General features: G+C 42.4%; 1 protein-coding gene across 1 annotated transcript in view; it reads right to left on the bottom strand.

The window, feature by feature from the left end:
- LOC144769317 (teneurin-2-like) overlaps positions 1-18,545 on the bottom strand; it is an 853,614-nt gene that overhangs the window by 480,700 nt on the left and 354,369 nt on the right. The window lies entirely within an intron of this gene.

Consider the following 18,545-nt stretch of genomic DNA (forward strand, 5'->3'; position numbering starts at 1 on the left):
CAAAGGAAACTGATTCTTTTAGAACTTTCTATGGCATTTGATACTTTCTCTCACTTGATTTTATTAGATTGTCTTGCTTCCATTGAGTAAAAGACACCATTCTCAAGTGGCTCTCGTTCCTAGTGGACCAGCAGTTGGTGTAACTCATAATTGCACAACCTTCAAATACACCTGTTGTGGTATGCATCAGGGCTGCAACTCAGACTATTTAATATTTACGTCACTCCTTTGAACGCCATTACTTGGTCCTTTAAGATTAATTTCTATTGTCTATGCAGATGATACCCAATTCATACTGCAGTTTGGATCCAAATAAGAATTTTTACCAATCCAATTTGTGTGCGGTAGCTAGGTTGATAAACTTTAACATGTTAAACCTTAACACTAAGAACAGTAAAGATGCAGACATTTAAACTAATCCACATGGTCAAAGAACTGGTGCAATGCTGAACTTGGCCCGCCTTTGAATTATGCTCCTCCAGCTTAAAATTTGGGAGTCATTTTTCACAAACCACTCACATTCATGCCATTAAATAAAATAGCTCTATGAAACTTTCTTCTGCATTCTCCACATCATTAGGAACAACATCTGTTTACTCCCTGCTAATTGTTTTAAAACAGTGGTCAAGTCATATATTATCTCAAGACTAGACTATTGAAATTCCCTCTATTTCAGCCTCACAATTAATCTTACCTACAGTATATACAGACCTCTGCAGCTCATCTCATCTTGTGATTAAATTGACAAACTCATATCTCTTATCCCTTGCTCTCTTTCCACTGGTCGCCCATTCAAATACAAAGTTTATTCAGAAGTCTTTGTATTTGTTACAAGGCACAGTAAAGGTCTACACCCACTTATTTCAACAAGATCATGATCAGATTGGGTCACCACCGTCACCTCACTGCATTATCCTGAAGGGATTGGGGCTTACTTCTATTGTTTTTTGGAGAATAGTCTGGAACCATGAAATAAATTAATGGTCATAGCCATGCCCTTCACACTGTCAAGTAGAGAGAGAGGCAAAATGTGCATACGTGCGCTGTTCGACAACTCTAATGCGCTACGTGCCATTCTTTAGTTCTAGAAAGTTGATGCAGACCGGACCTGACGTGTGTAAGCAATACGTGTTATTCGAGGGGGCCAGCGAAAACGTCCGTGTCAGACAAGGAAAACAATCTTCTTAGCGTAATAAATCATACAAGAGCTGCGAAAACACAAGACATATATTTAAAGACAGAGGTACAAAAAAACTGGGTTAAAGGCGCAGATGCACTTTATAAAGGGCAATCTTTATATTGTAAAAAAAACGCAGACAAGATTTATATGATTTCCGTTTTTCAGGATGTCACCAATTACAGCTGGTGTCAGTCAGACATCACAGTGTCTGATGTTGTTTTTAACACATTTCCATTTTTGCCTTTAAGACATGATAAATCTTCCTGTGTACCTTTTCTGCTGGTACCCAGTTGCACCGATACACGAACGAGTGTTCTGATTGATATCACTTTAGCACTAGACTGCAGAATTAATTTATGTGACTGCAGCAATCAACCTTACTGTCATAACTAAGACACATAGGGCTGCAGGTTGGTTTGACAATATGACGATTGCCCTTCATAAAGTGCATCTGTGCCATTAAACCAGTTTTTTTGTACCTCTGTTGTAAAATATATAATGTCCGTTTTTGCAGCTCTTGTATGAATTATCACGCTAAGAAGATTGTTCTCCTTGTCTGATACAGACGTTTTTGCTGGCCCCCCCAGAATAACACGTATTGCTTACACACGTCTAGAACTAGAAAATGACACCTAGCGCATTAGAGTTGTCGAACAGTGCACATAAGCTCATTTTGCCTCTCTCTCCTTGACAGTGTGAAGGGCACGGCTGTGACCATTAATTTATTTAATGGTTCCAGGCTGTTCTCCAAAAACAATAGAAATAGGCCCCAATCCCTTTAGGATAACTCAGTGAGGTGATGGTGGTGACACAATTTGATCATGTTCTCACCTGGGTTGTGCACAAACTTTACTATTGCACTCTGTGATAATAATTATGAAAAAGTCATGTTTGAATTTGGTTTTCTTTCTTCTACACGGGTTTCCTATTTCTCTAAATGTATTTCTTTTAAAATTACATTATGTTTGCAAGCCTTGTAACATATTGTATTATGTTTATATAGGAGTCTTTTTTTGCAAAAACCATTGTCCTGAAGATGGTCTGATGGACTGAAGCCACAAAGACCGAAACATCAACTCCGCCCACTCTTCCGGAGAAATGTTATTATTCTCGAGCAACATATATTCTCAGAAGGAGAGCTGTTGCCTTTAATTTGGTTGGAATAGATGTTGGTCATGAATTGTTAGGCTAATTCAACTTCATTTCTTTTCATGACTTTTGCTGATTTATTCTTGAGTGTCTGTACTCCTTTTCAATTGTGTGTATATATATAAAAAATGTATATCTTCAAACAATTAGGATTCCCCGTGTTCTTTGTATATACAAATGGCATTGATTGCTGTTGTCTAATGACACTTTGGTGTTTGTTCCGGATGGACTAACCCTCTAAGTAATCTTAAAGTAACATTAGTTCATTGTAAACAAATTCCCTTGTAGGCAGCTTTTACCCTGTATTGTATTGTCTAAGCCTCCAAGGGTTTATTGGGTCTCCCAATTTATTTACTGTCATGGAAATGTGGCAATGTTTCTCTGACATCAGCACTTTCTCTGTTACATTTGATGTCTGTTTGAAATGTACAATCCCCGATTTTAACTGCCAAATTCACTCAATTGATTTTTGCAGGCTATACTCATCATCATCATCGTATTCAGATTATTATTTCTTAAGTGCACGTTCAAAGGGACATCTGTGGCTTATAATCCAAAATAAGAACTGCAATAAAAAGAAACAGAATCCCACACAAAACACAAACAACACAAACTACGCTCAGTCCCATTCAGGTGACTTCGCAAATAAGTAAGAATTGACCAGTGTTTGGAGGCTATAAAGTCAGAAATACTCCAAAGTTTGAAAGGAAGATCATCACAGTTTGTGTTCCTACACCTAACAACCTAAAAACACCAGAGGCTATATGGGAAAGGCAGAATGGCTGAAGATGGATTTTGTTTTCTGGACAATCATTTCAAACACTGTCTCCCCTGCAATAGGAGTTTGAATTTTCTAAGATCCTCGACACCTTAACAGCCATGTTCTGAAGCATTTGAAGTATAGAGACTGATTAGTCCCATTGGCCCAAAAGGAAGGTGTGGCAATAATCTAAGTGGACCAGAACACAGGTAACCGCCACCTACCCAAACTATATGATAGGAAGGAAGGGTCCTGGCCTATATCTGAGCAAATTCTGCAGAAGTCACTTTCATGAATTAGGGAAGAAAGGATTGCTCTTGATCACAGAGAACTCCCAGGATCCTCACCATTGCCACTGGAAGACAGGGTGAGCTGAACTTTAATGGCACATGAAGAGCGTAAAATGTCTCAGTTACTCTTCCTATAATAAAAACTCGATCTTGCTTCCATTGTTATTTTCGAGCCATCCACTGCTGAATGCCTGTCTAGCACTCTTTGAGCCATATGATGAATTTAGAGGAAAATTGTCAAATTTTAAAATGAGATGTGTACTCTCTGCATTGAAAAGAGTGTGGAAGCCAAAATAAAGGGAGAGCTTTATCCGTAGACAGTGGAGATCCTTGATGAACACTACACAACAGCAATTCATTTGTAGAGCGAAATGAAGGGAGGGTTTCAAATTGGGATCAACTGGTTACAAAGGAAGCAACCCTTTCTAAACCCAGTTATTTCATTCCATCACATCATATGGATAGTGATGATCCTCCTTGCCATGCTGCTCAGCGGCTGATGAATTCCAGTGGTACTTATGATGTCCTGTGAAAGTTTGTCAGTAAATCGGAAAGTGTCTGTTAGAAATGGGATTTCTGGTTGGTTTAGGCTTGCGCCAAAGCCAGGCAGAAACCACCACTCTAGTCAGGGCAAGGTATGTTACACGCTACGGATAACCCCTGCTCACCCCCTTGGTAGCTTGGCACAAGCAGTCAGGCTTATCTCAGAGGCAATGTGTAAAGCGTCTGCGCAACACACACGCACAGCAGCAACACACTAGGCACACCACAAAAGGAACTCCACACAAGGCTATATAAAAATAGCCTTTGTATTATCATAACACATTAGAATAGTAATCATATAATATACATTGTGCCCTCTGGCACTAGGTATTATCTACAAGGGATTATATACACCAGACAGGGCCAACTGGACTACTGTCAGAACCATCACAGAGTGAACTTAGTAAATGTAGGACATATCATAAACGTAGAAACAACCAGTAATCACTGGCAAACTCAGCATCCTCCTGTAACATAATCCACGTTATGCACAGTATCCCATTCTGTGCCAACCTCACCAGCATAAACACATTATGCAATCATTACCTAAGTCTAAACCCATTAGACAATAACCTCCTAAGCATAACTCACATTAGGGGCATAAATCACAGTGGAGGATAACCTCCCAAGCATAAACCATATTATACAAATCACCTCATACATAAACCACAGTTAGAAGCATCAAACAGGGTGCGTAAATTATACTACATGAATCACAATTCCTAGCACCACATAAATCACATTAGGGCCTGACGCCCTACAAACCCATCAGTCCCCCTGGCCAACTGGCCTTCTCAAAGGGGCTCAAATGCCCTTTGTCCAAAAGTGAGGGTGGCTGCCACTCACAGCTACAGCAAAAAGTGCGCAATGCACGGGCACCAATGTGCCTCCTGGGTCCCCTCCTGGGACTCCTCCATGCGCCCTAGCCTAAACGCAGCAGCAGCCCACTAATTGCTGGGCAGCTGGGAACATCACTGGCACCATTGAGCCTCTGGACCCCTCACGGGGGCCCTACGAATCAATGTGCCCATACTGCAACTGCCCGCTATGGCGGGCAGCTGTGACATTACTCCAAAAGCGGACCTGGTGGGGTTCGTCATCAGACACACCACAGGGGGGCGGAGCCAGCATTCACAAGTGAAGACACCATCCTATTCAGAGTCAGGGGATTACCACTCCCAATACTCTTAGCCCAGGTGTCCCATTTAGCGTAGCAATGACTCACCCTGCCCCTCCTGGAGCCACCCACACCTCTCAGCCCCTGTCACTCACAGGTCAGACATGCAATTCACATCAGGCAGGCAGATACATAGCACACAGAAATGCCAACTATTAAAAGTGGCATTTCTCCACCAGTCACCATAAATCTGCACACACCATTGCGCAGCATTTATTCTCACAAGCTCATACATACTAAACTCAACCATGCACTCCTCTCAAACCAGGACTTACCACGGACACACTTATCCCCAATGCATTCCTATGGGAGGGCAGGCCAAGCTCACCACCAGTACATAGAGCGCGCACACACTTTACACTGGACAACAGTGATAAAGTGCCCAGAGGCCTAAAATCACCAACACCGGGTTACAGAATAGGCAAAAAGTTCAGGAGTGAACCTGCCAAAAAGGGCCAAGTCCAACAGTGTCAATTTCATATATAAAGGAATTGCATCCATCACCCTGAGTGTCATCACCTTCCATTTTTTAGAGTTTTAGATGCATGGCTATCGTGCAAGTTATGAATTTTTGGCCAAACTATACCTAACAGATCTTCGTGTTTGTTCTTCTTTAATTCTAATCATAGCTGCACTTTAGGTGTTGTGATTTTTTTACTTTTTTTTAAACATATACCACATCCAACAATTTCCTGTATCTGCGTTGCCATATTTAAGGTGGTGGCTGCATTCGTCTGAATCAGGGGATGCCACTTGCCCCTTATGCCTCTTTCATATTTTTTTTCAGGTCATGAGCTGAGATACCACATTCTTCAATGGAGGCTGTGTTTTTGTTCCTCAAGTTGCAACTAGCAGAAAGTTTTGGTTCTGTAAACTCAACTTTGGGCTCATGGACGTAACATGGCCAAAAGGAGAAAAAGCTTCCTTGTTCAATCAGGTTTGAATATGTTTTCAATTTTGGGTCTGTGGAAGATTTGCAAAACTCTGTTGATTAGCAATTCAGATATCTCTATAATTTAATTCTTCCATGTCAGTTTCCATCTTTGTTTCTCCTCATTATTGTAGTAATGATTGATAAGTCATCATGTAATTGTCTTCATGTATTTCAATGACTTTTGTAGTGCACTATGACAAGCAATTGTAGTACAATCTTTGAGTAAAAGAATTCATTATAACTGCACCAAGAAGTTCAGTCTATTGTCCATCAGTTTTAGTTCATTTTAACAACCTTTCTGTTTTGTGTTCCAAAGGAAATAGTGGCTTTTGAAGCATCATTTTGAACATTTTTTTATGAAAGCCACCTTTAACCAGCATTTGTATTTTCTGTATTATTAGTTTTTAATGGGATCCTGAAGAAGACAAATCAGCCCAAGATAAATTGAGCCAATGTTTTAGAAAACAGAATACAAATATAATCTCCATATAAATAAAAACAATTTTGATACAAACAAGAAAACAAAATTGATTCACACGTAATAATGTAATTGATATAAACTTAATTGAATAAGCCTGTGTTCATATTGAGTGGACTATCCGGATTTTAAGGGGATTCCCCTGTAACATGACTTCACTTGAGATGTACATGGAACCTCTATACAGTTGTATATAAAGTAAGAAAACATATTGCTTATAAGTGTTCATAATTACAAGTGTGCTCATCAATATGCCAAAGAGTTGGTCAATGATCCAGGATGCTGCACATTGCAGGAGAGGTATAATTTGTACTTTATATTGCGGCAATGAAATCGAGGATATTCTGTATGAACAGGGTATTATAGAAATATAGGAGTGCCATTAATAGATGAAATTGTGCCGCCAGTGACAGAAGGCTGCCGATCTCTATGCTATGGTGTTGGCAGAGTGTCCTTCTCTACTTAGTATGTAAAATTTATGCTAAACATACCATTCTAAGCTGCTTATTATTACAGCATTTCTCCAGTGACATGTGAATGCCTGAATTAATCACTAAATTCCACTAAGCTGATCTTGTGGCCCCAGCACTACTATCTTTAGGGGATGCAAAATATGACCCTCTGCTGCCACATGATGAGGGCTATTCAAAATTGGGATATTGTTTGACTGGAGTGTAAATACCGGTCAAACAGCGACCCCAATCATAGTCAGGGTACAGCACAAGTGAACCCCAAATTAACCAATGCTCATCCCCTGGCAGCTTAGCACAAAGCTGTCAGGTTTAATTTAGAGGCAATGTGTAAAATATTTGTGTAAAACGGTGAATACACTACACAATAAGATCCCACACTAAATTTGACAAATATAAACTAATTTAATAAATAAAACAAGACCAGAATGACAAAAACCCAAACAGTAGAACTGGAGTGATGAATTTTGATAGTATAAAGTGAAAAAATCTGCTAAAGGCATAAAATGCCTACCAGGAATATCTAGTCACACTGGACCATGTCAAAGTCAAAAGTTCTGATTGATCACAAAGAACCACAGGTCAGCTACAGTCCCAGATTAGTCCAGTTGAAGGGTTACCTTCTCAAGTTTTTTGCCAAGAATCCTGTTCACATTGGAGAGGGTCACAGGGAGCAAGGAAAGCATCACAGGCAATGGTCAGTGTGGCGCGTAGAGCAGGCTGGGTGTTGCGGACGGACAGCTGGACAGCTGGAGCTTCGGGGTGGCGGTACTCCATGGGCGATTGATTCAAGTTCTGGTGCAAACTCTCCCGTTTGCAGTCATGAAGAGCCCAAAAGCTTGACTTCAAGAACCAATGAACTACACCAAGGGTCCATGACCTAAAAGGCACCACTTGGGGGTCAGGAACTCACTGCAGCTAGGTCCAGGAGTTGGTTGGTAAGTCTCTTATGTCCCTGAAGCTTAGATTAGGAGGCCTGCAGACTAGCCCTTGGAGTCACTCTGGGGTCTTGGGTCCAAGATGAAGTTGCAAGTCCAGTTCTTCTTCTATAGGCAAGAGGGCAGAAGGGCAGAACAGCAGGGCAGCAGTTCTGTTAGAGCAGCAGTCCAGCAGAGAAGCAGTCCTTATAGCTGCCCAGAAGTCCTTCTTCCTGACAGAGTATACAATTGCAAGTGGTGCTGTGCTCAGTTCCCACCTTCCCATCCTGCCAGCAGGTAGTCCAATCAGGCACAACCGAATCTCCCTATTATATCACTGTCTTGGAGGAATTCACAAAGTGTAGCTAGCAGCTACACCCAGTCATGTGACACAAGACAGGCTATAGGCACAAAGGTGCTAAGGCCAGGAAAATGCCAACTTTCTAAAAGTGGCTTTTTCAAAATTGTAATGAAAAAATCTGACTTTATCACTAAAGAGGGGTTATCATTACAACTTCAAAGACACCAAACATGACATAGCTGCCAATTGGAAATTAATGCTAATGAAATATAATATAATAAGGAATCCCCAATGCTATCCCATGAAAGAGGTAGGCCTCACAATAGTGAAATATGAATTTCATAGTATCTCACTACCAAGACATGTAAAACATTTAATTACACAGCACCCTGTCCTATGGGTTACCTGGAGCCTACTTTAAGGGTGATCTATATGTAATAAAAAGGGAATGTGAGGGTTGGCAAGGGGATTTAAGTGCCAAGTTGAAATGGCAGTTTAAAATTGTGTTCAAGTTGCAATCACAGGCACAGGGCATGTTTTAAAGTGCTACTTAAGTGGGTGGGATAATAAGTACTGCAAGCCCATTAGTCCATTTCATTTACAGGCACTGAGTATATGGTAGAGTACTCTACAAGGGACTTACGAGTAAAATAAATATGTCATTTGGGTATAAGGCAATTTAACCATGTTTAGGATAAAGAGCACACACACTTTAGCACTGGTTAGCAGTGGTAATGTGCACAGAGTCTTAAGGCAAACAAAACAAATTCAGCAAAAATTAGGAGGGCAAAAGCAAAAAAGTTTGGTGGGGAACCTGCAGAGAGGGTCAGGTCCAATACATGCATTACTTTGAAAAGTATAGTGCACTTCAGCATCTTAGAGTCACCCATTATAGGTGAACAGTAAAACATAATGAAGTGCCTACTATCACTGTGTTCTCACTGCTCCCACTTCCTCCTGTTGTTGCACAGCAGCAGCAGGAGCATCAGTTCCACACCCTGTCAGCCAAACCCATTATAGCCAAAAAAGGCTACACCAGAAGTTAGAAGTAAGAAAAGGATCAGGATAGGTTTGCATTGATCAGGAAGGACTGAGAATAAACCTGAGTTTTTCATTGAAGCAGAACACTTACCAGGCAGGTATAGTGTCACCTGAGGTAGTAAACCATTTGCAGTTGTCACCATTCGATGACTCCCAAATCATCCAAGCCGTTGTTCCCCTTCCACTGAATGCTTGTCTGTTGTATCATTTGTGGTCACTGCTCAAGGGGTGGTCCAAAGCTCACTTCATCTCTAATTTACAATTAACTTAAGACTTAAGAAAAACTCTTGTTATAGCCAGGTATCTCAATGTTTATAAATACAGGAATATCATTCAAATGTGAGGCAATAGAGGTTGCACTTACAGTGCCTCGTGAGTCATAAATAAGGCTTCCAATTTTCTGTTTTTACTGATTTTTACAGATAAATACAGACAGAAAACCATCTATTTTCCGATCTGTGTTTATTTTTAAATACAGATCAATAATGAAAATAGGTCTACTTTTGAACAATACTCACTACTGTCAAGCATGAGTCCTAGGTCAATAGTGGTACAGATTGGCATGCGGGGAAGCTAAAAAGGTTAGATTTTCTAACAAAGCTGACATAACTGCAGCAGTGCAGCTGTCTAAGCTACTCTACCAGACAAACAGTTTCAAATGACTGTATGTTAAAGTAAACTGCTAAGTCTATCGGACTTTAAAACCTGAGTAAATATTTGTCAGTTAAATAAATATGGAAATATTCGCATTACAGTCACATTTTTTAGACTAAGCACAAAATAAATGCGGATACATCCAACTAAAAATCGGCAAAAAAGAAATATGGATAAATATAGATGGAAATGTTTAAAAAAAAATACCATAAAACCGGGAACCCAATTCACAAATAATGCCTATGCCCTCGTAATCTTTGCTCTCCAATTGCATTTGATTTGCACAATGAACTAATCCAGTCACAGTGCTGTTTGTGTATAATTTTGAAGGAGCATATATAATGGGCTACATTTATCCCCCAGACATGCAGCCTTCCAATAAAAGAGGAGTCAATCTGTGTACATATTCACTTCATAGAATATTTCAACATTTACACGGAGGATATCACTACTTGAAGGTAAACTTTACAGCTTTAGAATCAAATGTTGCAGTCTTGCCTCGGCTCCAATATGCATGTTGGCATATTTTTTGTATATCTTAGCTGCAGAGGCATTCAATAGTCCCATTACCTACAGCTTGTGTGGTGTAAGTCACCCTATTCCAGAGGAATTTCAAAAGGTCTTAACCGGTTCCGTGCTGATGACGGAATGCTGATGACGGAACCGCTCCGTCATCAGACGCTGTGGCGCTGTGCTGATGACGGAGCGGTTCCGTCATGGCCCGGCCGCTCCGCCTGCGCGGCGCTGATTTCGCGCCTGCGCGCGCGTTCTATTGAGCGGGCGGGGCCATGACGGATGTGCAATGTTAAATTGTATATATATATATATATATCAGAGCAAAGTGCGCAAGCTGTGGAAAAGTAAATTTTGCCATGTTCTGTGTCCCTACGTGTCATCCATCATATGTTATGTGTGCATGATTAAATATGCATATGCATTCCCCATGTCCGATTAATGACGCAATTATAGTTGTGTCCACCTCTAGTATGTCAGTTTCCAGTCCTCGTGAATACTACGAATATCAGGCCTATGTAAAGCTACGTTGCCACGTTTCTCAGTGTGCACGTTATTCTATTATAAAGTCCCCGTTTCTAGGCCTCAAAAGGGCCTGGACACCAGATTCAGCTCCTGTCTCCTGAAGTCTCGCTGAGGAGCGATACAGCCCCCACCTGTATCCTCGACCCTTCACTTACTTCCTGCCTCGCAGTGCCCGGTGCAGCCTGGCTCTGCCTCTGAGTCTGCCAAGAGTATGTTATGAGTCCAGTTATCAGTTCAGCCCTCCATCTCTGCATTCCTAAGCTACTGAACTGCATCAATAGTTTCCGTCATTGTCTAGCCTTCACGTCTCCACGTTAGAGAAATACTGCATTTAATGGTCATTTAATATTCTTCAACACGCACTACATGTAGAATAATGCATGGTCCAGTCTTAGAATCAAGTTAGCCTTTCCCCTCCTGACTTCTAGTTTATATCAACATGTTCTCTAAACATCAGATACTAGATACTGTTTAGGTACATGTCGCCCTGACTCTCCAGACTTCAGTCTCTGCTCCTAGCACAGAGTTCATAGCCCCCAGCTTCTTCTAGTGATACGTCATTGCTAGTTTGCGCGCACCATCAGGTTAGAGGTCCCGGCTCCTCAGGTAGCCCCCTCCATGGTTTCCGCCCCATTCATGACATATTCTGTTACGTTTGCATCACATGTCTATGTATACGCCCTGTTACACCTCTTTTTACCCTTATCTTTCGCGACTGCTACGCGTCACGCCTTCTGCTCCACCCACTGCTACGCCTACTGCAATGTAATGCTATGTGTTTGCGTTATGTATATATGCTCATGTATTGTTATTAAAAGTCAGCGCGCTCATCCCAGACCCAGCCCCAGCAGCTGCTGGGCCCTGCCATCCTATTCCTATGCAGGTTGTCCTGTTCCTGTCCTTATGCTGTATTAAACCTGCAAAACTCCTACTACCTCGAATCTTGACTCTTATTTATTGAGCTATCTGTTATGATATATGTCTAGTCAAAAAGAGAGGTATTATTTATTTATTTACCACATAATGGCGCCCGAATAGGGACTTGCCCTTTCCCCACGCGTCGGTGAAGCCACGCCGACCCCCTGACCCTCTGCAGTCGTGACGGAACTCTTCTGTGCACCGGCAGATATTTCTGCTTCAAGTATCCCTCAGGCCCACGGAGGAGACGGAGGAGGCGGTCCAGCATCCAAACGAGACGGTGGAGGAACGCGGCGAGTCCCGACCAGAGCCCAAGCCAAGAGTCCAAGGTCCGAGGTATTCGGAGGCCCACCCGTAACTGAAGTCCGAAGTTCGTCGTCCGTCGTCGTAGCAGTCCAGTCCAGTCCGAGGCCTTCCGTTCTTGCTGCCCGGTGAGTACCATTACTGGGGTAGTATCTAGACAGGGTCAATCTAAATTGACTCTGGTCCGTGGGTTGGTGGTACACAGACTCACAAACGAAGTGTTCACCTAGGTGGATACGGGTCTTGATGCGTCCCTTTATGGGACCGGTATGTTCCGTACTGTTTCAGCAGTGCATCCAGTAACTCTAGTCTGTTCCGTTCTCGAGAAATTCTTGTGTTTCTGTTCTCAGTATTCCAGGTAATATTCTGTCCGAACTGTTATGTTATGATGTTGTTCAATGTATTTCCAATGTCGTGGTATGCCTGAATTGTTCTCCAAATTGTTATTGTTTCTCGTGTATTGTATTGTGTTCCGATTCAAGTTTACAATGTCTCTCTTTTCGAGATTACGTCAGCTAAAAACTAGAAAGGGTTTGTTAGAAGAAGCAGTTCCTGTTCCGCCGAGGGACAGTCCAGGTCATTTTATGTATCAGAAGCATGGCATAAGCGCCATATTGTATCTAGATTTATGGGTAGAGTATACCAAACAGTTAGAAGAAAAGTATAGATGGCCCGTATCGGGTACATGGGATGCCGAATGCATCATGCGAGTAGAAGAAGCATTATGGAAAAAGAAAGCCAGACAGTCACAGAAAGATGCCATCGAGTTATGGCGCAAAGAAGCTCATAAAAGAACTGAAAAGGAAATCAGAAAGTCAGAATTAAGTAGAGAATCCTTAGAACGAGCACAAGAAAAAGAACTAATCGAGATAGGTGAACAAGTCAAAGCTGAACAGTCAGACAGACAGAGGCATGCCCTTATTAGGGGTATGTATCCTCTCCTTGCCGAGGGCTTGCCAAAAGCGACCCCAGAGGCATCCAGTAATTTTCCGCCACCATTAGTTCCGACCAAGCTACGTCACAAACAGACCGCAGCTGATATTTTTATTTCGTCCTATTTGGACGACACAGTCCCAGAATATGCAAATCCTGTTCGCGCTCCGCCAGTCCCTGTAAATCAGGCACTTCCCGCTCCTCCAGACACCGGAGTACCTGTTACGGTACCCCCGGTCCAGCCCGCCATACAAGTCCAGCCTGCATTTCCATTTTCCACTCTGCCAGGACGAAGAGCCTCAGTAGACGACTCCAGTTTAGGGGCCGCAGGGGGAGGTCCTCCTCAAACCCCGCCGCCACACAAGCGTTTAACGACAGCCGAATTACATGCACAAGCATCACAGCGTACGCCCAGACATCAGACTGTAGCAGAAATAAGAAAATCCCTTGCCGAATGCGGCTATGATCCAGTCCCAGGCGAGGATAATATGGTTTTATATTCATTTCGCGTAAGAAAGGTGGCCGAGTATCTAGTCACCTTACCGAATATGAAAGAAGATCTAGACAGAATATATCGTTTCATCCGTACAGGGGATGATCCAGAAAGTATTAGCGAGGCCATGTCTCAAAGGAAAGCCGAGATCCAGCTCATGATATTAAAGTTTCTGATCAATTGTCTAATAAGAGAACAAGATTACCCGTCTAAAGATCCGGCCGAAATGAAAATCCTGACAAGGTGGAGTGATAATATAGCCGAGGGTAAGCACAAGACCGTCGGTGCTATGGAGAGTATGTACAAGAAAATCCGTAGAGAAATAATAAAGATACACGAACAACGTAAAGCAGCACAAGTAAGCGAGAAAGAAAGTAACTCTGATACTGAAGAGATAGAGGACGAGAATCCCGCCAGAATAGCGTATGTAGGAAAATCTAGATTTCCAGATCGCCATTTACGCCTAGAACACAAGTCTATTTTTCATTCTCCAGCACCAGAACAAGGTTCACTAGAACAAGTGTTTCAAGCTACCGATCACATTCTGAAATCACGAATCGGTTACAGTGAGTTAAGTGCCATGCATGAACAAGAACTAGCCCGATCAGCAGTCCGATGGATTACTGATTCTACCACTTTTCCAGACGAAATAGTGGCACAAATGTTTCTGAAAATGCCCCCAGCCGAACAACGACTGGCGGGTATGTATATGATTCAGTACCTCATTACTTTGTATGAGGGTCAACACTCTGATCCAGGTCCGTTACATGATGTCCTGAACGAGTTACTCCAGTATAGATGGAAAGGTCTAGGTACCGATTTAATTAGTGTCATTCTAGAACAGCGTCACAAATATAGAACGTTTCTGAACCCGCATTTTGTTCATGTCTCACCCCCAGAAAGTAAACCATTTTACATGGAGAGACAGAATCCGTTACGAGAAGTCCACCCAGTTAAAGGAACGGGTGGCGAACTAGAACGAGTGTTTGTATACACTCCAATAACAAAGATGGAACTCCTCGAGATGAAGAAATTAATTCCCTGTCATGACAAAGATCCAGCAGGGTTCCATAGAGAATTAAAAGACATGCTCCGTATGGGAGAATACACATATCCAGATATAATTAAAATGTTAAAGGTTCTGCTGCCCGCAGGGGTGTATGAAAAGCTCAAGGAAAAAGAATGGGAGGTGGGAGAGAAAAAGATCGATTGGGCAGTTCTAGAAGCTGAAGACAAGGCACGAGTACCAGGTACCGGTCTTGGAGATAAATGTAAAGAATTACCAGAATTATTAATACAAGTTTTACCTAGATTATTGACAACGAGAAAAGAAGACTGGGATGCAATCTCAGCCTGTAAACAAAAGCAAGATGAGGATATTAGTGATTTTTATTCTAGATTTGAAAAATGTTTCAGTATCAACAGTGGCCTCAAGACAAGTAGTGAGTCATACCCTCACCTTTTTGTTACTAAATTAGTCGAGAATTCAAGCCCACAAATTAAAAATCGAGTTCTGAAAGTCGAAAGTACCTGGCAAGCTAATACCCCGTCCCAGATGTTGCAAATGCTCCAATACCATCAGAATAGAATCAGAGAAGAGCAAGAACACGAGAGAAAACGTATGAAAGACACGAAAATTAAAGTACTAGTTGCACAATCTGTTCCTCAAGACAGTCAGAAGAGGGGTCCAAATCAAGCCAGTCATCCTGCAGCTCCCGTTAAAGGGAACTGCAATTATTGTAAACAGCCAGGTCATTTCATAAATGAGTGTGCAGTCCTGAAACATAACATAGCTACTGGTAAGACTAAAGAAAGACCACGTCCGCCTAGACAAGAACAAGTTTCACAGATTCCTCAGCCACAGAATGCACCACAGACAGTTACAGCACCGCAGCCTATCGCTGCAACACAGCATGTTACATCGCAGATGTACCAGTATGCACAGTCTGAGTATCCAGAGTACCAGCAGTATTCATGAAACAGCCTAGAGAGGGAGGTAGGCTTGCCTCTCATCGAGATACCTGTAGATCAAGAAGGTCCCTATGTTCACAGTCAAGTATTAGGGAAAGACAGAAAGTTTTTGATTGATACAGGGGCAAGTAGGACCACAATTAGTCACGCCGAAGTTCCAGGGGCTCCGCTCTCAGGCTCAAGAAATGTTTCCCTTGGATTTTCAGGAAAACCTATCGTAAATGAGATTTCAAAGCCAGTTACTCTAGAAGTAGGCCCATTGTCCCGTACTACTGATCTGTTACTTACTAAGTCATGTCCAGAAAATCTATTAGGCATTAAAACACTGAAAGAGTTAGGTGCAGTTATATGCTGTTCCCCAGAGGGAATACGATTGTTCCTACGTGACTTCAAGGGTCACTATGTATTACGAGATTTTGATTCAAGACTGTCTAATGTTCCGCAGCACTTATGGGCGCAAGGTCCAACTGATGTAGGTTATATACAAATCACACCCTATCGTGTGACTCTCAAGCCAGGTGTAGTGTTACCACGAATCAGACAGTACAGATTGCCACCTGAGGCTGTAGCAGCCTTATCCAAAATTATTGACGAGCTCATGGCTCAAGGAGTGGTTGTAGAAACTGACTCCAATGTATGTAATTCTCCGATCATTCCAGTCATGAAACGTACTGATCCAAATGCACCCCCAGTATATCGATTAGTGATTGACCTACGAGAGCTTAATAAATGTATTATTCCTCAGTACCCAGTTGTCCCAGACATCTCTTCCCTATTAACGGCCATTGATTCCGAAGCCACGTTCTTCACTGTCATAGACCTCAAGAACGCATTTTTCAGTGTTCCTATTCATCCAGACAGCCAGTTTCTTTTCGGATTTTGTTTAAATGGAAGGAGCTATATGTTTACACGAGCTCCTCAAGGTTTCACAGAAAGTCCTAGTATTTACAGTCAAGCACTTAAGAGACAACTAGACAACATTCACATGCCAACTGACACAGCCCTGCTCCAGTATGTCGATGATCTACTGATCACAGCCCGTTCTGAACGTGCTTGCGAGCAAGCATCCCTTACAGTTTTGTATTTCCTAGCCGAGATGGGGCACAAGGTGTCCCCTTCTAAGCTTCAATTCTGTGTCCAGCAAGTGGTCTACTTAGGACACTTGCTGTCCAAGAGGGGTAGGCAGTTGACACCAGACCGTATCCAGTTAATAGCGAGTCTTCCTCAGCCCAAGACCCAGAAGGAGGTACGTGCTTTTATCGGCCTTACTTCTTACTGCAGACAATGGATTCCTCAGTATGCATTTCTAGCCAAACCACTGATACAGTTAACGACACAGGAGGCAGCCGTATCGACTGTCCTCCCTTGGACATCTGAACATACACTTAGTTTCAATGAGTTAAAGAAAGCCCTATGCCAAGCTCCAGTTCTAGCAACACCGAACTACAGTAAGCCTTTTACACTTTTCGTTACTGAACGTGAAGGTACAGCATTATCTGTTCTCACACAAGATCAAGCAGGACAATACAAGCCCTGTGCTTATTTTTCGAGCACATTAGATCCTGTAGCCCAGGCTCTGCCTGCGTGCCTCAAGTCAGTTGCAGCCACAGCACTAGCTATCAGACAAAGTGATTCCATAGTCTTAGGACATACCTTGACAGTACAAGTTCCACATTCCGTGGAAGTTCTTTTAAACCGAACACAAACTCAGCACTTGACAATTGCACGTTTAACAGGTTATGAATTGACACTGTTCCAGCCACACATAGAAATCAGACGCTGCAACATTTTAAATCCTGCTACATTGTTACCATCAGTTACTTCAAATCCAGCCACACATGATTGCGTGGAAGTAGTTAACATTACGACAAAGCCAAGACAAGACCTGACAGATATTCCATTACCAGATCCCGACCTGACACTTTATGTGGATGGTTCATGTATGAGAACAAGTACAGGAGAACTAGTAGCCGCGTATGCAGTGACTACTGACACTGAAGTTATTGAAACACACCGTATTGATACCCTGTCCGCTCAAGCAGCAGAGCTAGTTGCTCTGACACAAGCCTGTATACATGCCAAGAACCAGAGAGTTAATGTTTACACAGATTCACGTTACGCATTTGGAGTTGTACACGACTTCGGAGTGCTCTGGCAGGAGAGAGGTTTCATGACTTCTCATGGAACCAAGATTCAGCATGGTCTCCTTATTCAAGCTCTGTTAGATGCCATACACTTACCGACATCTATCGCTATTATGAAGTGCAAAGCACATACGAAAGTTACTGACACTATTTCCCAAGGTAATGATCTAGCAGATCGCACAGCCAAGCTTACAGCACAGACTCCAGACATTCAAGTTAATCAGACACATCCTCCAGATCCGATTACATGCATGACAGTTAAGGACCCTACACAAGATGTCATAGATATACAGTTACATGCTACTCCTGAAGAAATCAAGAAATGGTCCGAACAAGGAGGGGTCCAGACAGATCAAGGATGGTTAACGAAGGGTAGAGCCACATGGTTTCTCCCCGACTCTATGGTTCAAGTCATTATTAATACCGCACATAGTCCAGCACATTTAGGAGAAAAAGCTATGTTAGACAGTATCCAGAACATTTGGTTCAACAAGCATTTACGAGCTGCAGCCAAGCAGAAAGTCCGTACCTGTATGATATGTTGTCAGTTTAATCCAGGTAAAAGTGTCCCGGTGGAACAAGGTGGATTCCAGCCTCCTGACCACCCTTTTGAAGTCCTCCAGATGGATTATATTCAGATGGAGCGATGTCGAGGTTTCAAGTATGTCCTCGTAGTTGTATGCGCTTTGTCCAGGTGGACAGAAGCATATCCAGTCCCAGATTATACAGCCGCGACCACTGCCAAGCAGCTGGTTCGTGAGTTCTTCCCTCGTTATGGACTCCCTAGAGTCGTATATTCTGATAACGGCCAGCCATTCTCATCTGAACTCATGAAGCACGTTTCCCTGTTG

The sequence above is a fragment of the Lissotriton helveticus genome, chromosome 7 (assembly GCF_964261635.1).
Source record: "Lissotriton helveticus chromosome 7, aLisHel1.1, whole genome shotgun sequence".
NCBI lineage: Eukaryota > Metazoa > Chordata > Amphibia > Caudata > Salamandridae > Lissotriton > Lissotriton helveticus.